Raw genomic sequence first — 3,841 nt, 5'->3', positions numbered from 1 at the left:
ACCAAACTTCGGGGAACTCCCGGATCGCAAATATACTGCATCGAAAAGGTTTGCGTTTTTCTTATGATCATCGGAAAACACGATACATCGCAGGTCACATATATTCCAAAGAGCATTCATGTGAACTGGGAGCGCCATTGGGCATCTTTTGATGGATATCAGGCGCTTTATAAATTTGTGTGTTTATTATATAATATGAAATCAGAGTAGATAGTCTATTAATGTTTTACTTCTAGTAGCGCCAATACATACCAAGGCCTGAAGTTTTAAATTTTATGCGACCGTCTCCTGTTTAGGGAGCGATCAGTTTTTTACGGCCGGGGGGGGGGAGTGGCACCTCAATGTGGGACTCAAAGAAGGGGGGGGGGTCGTCATTTTTACAAAGTGAATAAAGGGGGGGGGGGTCACCTTATTTTCAACAACTGATCGAATTCATGAACCACTCTGCTGTACATAAATTTACAAACATCAAATGTATGTGAATACAATATGTGACCATAAACAATGGCTATATATACGTTCAAATATAACATAAACTCTTTGTCTCTTGATACATCCCAAGCATATGACATCAGTCATAACATTACACCTTTTAAGCAACAGTTTTGTTAGAAATGACTTCTCAATATTGCAGGCCATGAGTTGCATTGTGTCATCATGTGGTATAAATACTTGCATGTGTAGCTGTACACATAACACATAAGAAATGAAATACCTTGAAATTTACTGGATGGACTGACTCTAAAATCTGTGCCTCCATTGACCTGAACATGTGGAATTGCACACAAACATAACCAATAGAGACACACTTTCAAATAATTTAATGAATTTGTATCTCTAATATCCTAGATATCCTAGAACTTTTGGTTACTAAACCATGAATATTTTGCATGTCTATGAACAGACAATCATACTTCTCATAGGGTTCCTGTCTAAAGAGCTTTATACATGTGAAGCAATGGATTTGGGATCTAGCAACTTACCAGATACACTTAAAATTACTGTAAATGTAACAAGTAAAATTGACTATGTAGTGTGCTGTATTGTGTTTTGAGAATCTAGAGTGTCTTTTGCATGTACAAGAAGAATGTTTCTTGTCAACAGATGTCGGGGGGGGGGGGGTCAGTGGGATTTTTTATTTGTCAGGGTGTGGGGGGTTGGATTGTTTTGTGGATGAATCACAGGGGGGGGGTCACTATTTTTAAGTACAACACGAACAAGAAGTCACCCGCCCAACCCCGGCCGTAAAAACTGATCGCTCCCTTACATACAAAAGTGAGGCCACTGTCATGATAAATGACCCAACTGGATGGCCTCCTTGCTTTGTACAAGAATGCTGTAATACATGTTATCACATTGTGTCTGTGTTGGTTTAATGGAATTGTTTTTCCCATATGTCTTTATTTTAATATAGATACTGAGAAGAATTGCAGAGGAAGTAGAAAATGGAAGAACAGTTAGACAAAGGTGTGTGACCAAGGGAAGGTCATTTTTAACTGACTGTGGGGCGTCGTTTTGGAGTTGAGCATAGGTTTTTCTTAAAATGACACCCCAGCTCCAATGACCTAAGCCAAAATGACATCCACAGATTAGACGACAATTTCCAAAGTGACCCCCCCCCACACACAGACACACACACACACACACACACATACATACATACATACATACATACATACATACACACATACATACACACACATACACACACATACACACATACATACATACATACATACATACATACATACATACATACATACATACACACACACACACACACACACACACACACACACACCTCAGTATATTGTTAACATATCATTTTATAATAAGTCTTGCTATAGTGATATTTTACCATACGAATATTGATATTCATTAACAGAAGACGTCACTTTTGGTATTGATGTTTATCTAGAATCTATGGAATATGTCATATCCCCATCAGATCTCAGTACCATGGGAGACTATAATTACTTGGAGTTAATACAACTCTTTCTATAAAAATCAGTCTTTACAATTGTAACAAATATTGACATAAACTAATTTCTGATAATCACACGTACACAAGTTCTCAACGAGTTCATCCGACTGTTTCGCAATCAGTCCTAATATGTGCCGTGCTTTTCAAGTCACATCATATCATGCACTTTGATTGATCCTATATCTTGCAAATTACAACTTCCTCAAACAAAATTGTGTATTTGTTTATATATATATATTCGCTAATCACAAACTTCTAGCTTTTACTAGGATAAGGTGGATTTCGACCATGTCCTTTCCCACTGAATGTACGAGTAGTGTAAAGAGGCAGAGAGATGAATCTAGACTGCAACTTTATAATACCTGCGAATATATACAATGTACATATTAAGTCTCATTATCAGTTCTAAGGGTGAATTTGGCAATGTACACTACATCTGTGTCGCATTAAGCCCTGTATAGGTGTGGTCCCTAATTGGTACACATGTTAAACAGTTTTAGATTCTCTTACGCTCCAGAAAATGAAACCTAAGTGACGATATGAGGCGGAATTCTGTGAGATGATACGTTTGGATGAGATATTTGTTGTTACACAAAATATATATACAATCAGCCCATGGCCCTGTATCCATTTACAGGATTTTAAACTATACTGGCAGTACATATAGCAAACCTTCAAATAAATGGCAGCAATTTTTTGCAACTAGGTTCCAATCAATGTGAACTTAATGTATTGCAATAGACAAACTCGAAGATTTTGAATTTCCTAAGTAACCTGATTTTGACTTTTTATTTTAGATCGTCATGATTACAGTTTAAATGTCGAAAGTCATGGTTCAAAGGACATCACAGGTGCCACTCAACAACTTAGTAAAGGGTAAGTTTAAACAACAACAACAACAACAACAACAACAACAACAACAACAACAACAACAACAACAATGAAGGCATCTTTTTTCTATACATACATACATACATACATACATACATACATACATACATACATACATACATACATACACACATACATACACACATACATACATACATACATACATACATACATACATACATACATACATACATACATACATACATACATACAATTATCCCATTTAAGTGAGTAGACCTAAATTTATTATACCGTATTATAAAAATCTAATCTATCAAACAGTTTAATATGTTATAACTCATCAGACGATATTGTATTATTCTTTACTATTTTCAGAAATGTGTTAATTTTGAATGATGAATGGGGTACATCTAAGGGTGGTATCTCTGCTGTTCATCGCTGTATTGCTTAACAAGTGAAGACTGCAGACTTTGATGTTCATGTGACAGCTTTCACTGCAACTGAAGCTGACAGTAGAGATGCTAAAGAAAGAGGTGTTAATTTAATAATAGCTAAAAATGAGACCTCCAATCAACCAAATTTTGATTGGTTGAATTTCTATCACTCAGTACATTTCCCAACCCTGCAACAAGATATACATGATTTGAAAGTTATTGTTGGTCATGTTCCAATAACATCAAAAGCTGCATTCAACATTAGGAGAGATCGCTTTCCAAATGCGAAAGTGTTCCTCTTTAATCATATCATGCCACAATCGACCGACATGCATAAAGAATCTTGGGATATTGGGAGTATTGAGATAAAAATGAATGAAATCGTTGAACAGGCAGAGAAAGCAGATGCCTTCTTCTCTGTGGGTCCAAAGATTTTTGGACTATTTGAAAACGAATTCAGGAGTTCTGATACTGTTATAAATCATAAAGAATTTCTTCCCTTACCAGATGAAGAATTCATTAATGTTACTCTCAAAGAACCAGACCAGAATTTTCCTGCCCAGATTCTGAC

At 36.1% G+C, this 3,841-nt stretch overlaps 1 long non-coding RNA gene across 1 annotated transcript; it reads left to right on the top strand.

Annotated features, from left to right (window-relative positions):
* On the top strand, positions 1–3,504 carry LOC144446015 (uncharacterized). The gene is made up of 4 exons (XR_013481942.1): positions 1–48; positions 1,415–1,467; positions 2,782–2,860; positions 3,212–3,504. It is a non-coding gene; the product is annotated as an uncharacterized LOC144446015 (long non-coding RNA).
* The last annotated feature ends 337 nt before the right edge of the window (positions 3,505–3,841 follow it).

The sequence above is a fragment of the Glandiceps talaboti genome, chromosome 14 (genome assembly GCF_964340395.1).
Source record: "Glandiceps talaboti chromosome 14, keGlaTala1.1, whole genome shotgun sequence".
Taxonomy (NCBI): Eukaryota; Metazoa; Hemichordata; class Enteropneusta; family Spengelidae; genus Glandiceps; species Glandiceps talaboti.
The sequence above is the reverse complement of the archived record's forward strand: the minus strand, read 5'-3'. Positions and strand labels throughout refer to the sequence as shown.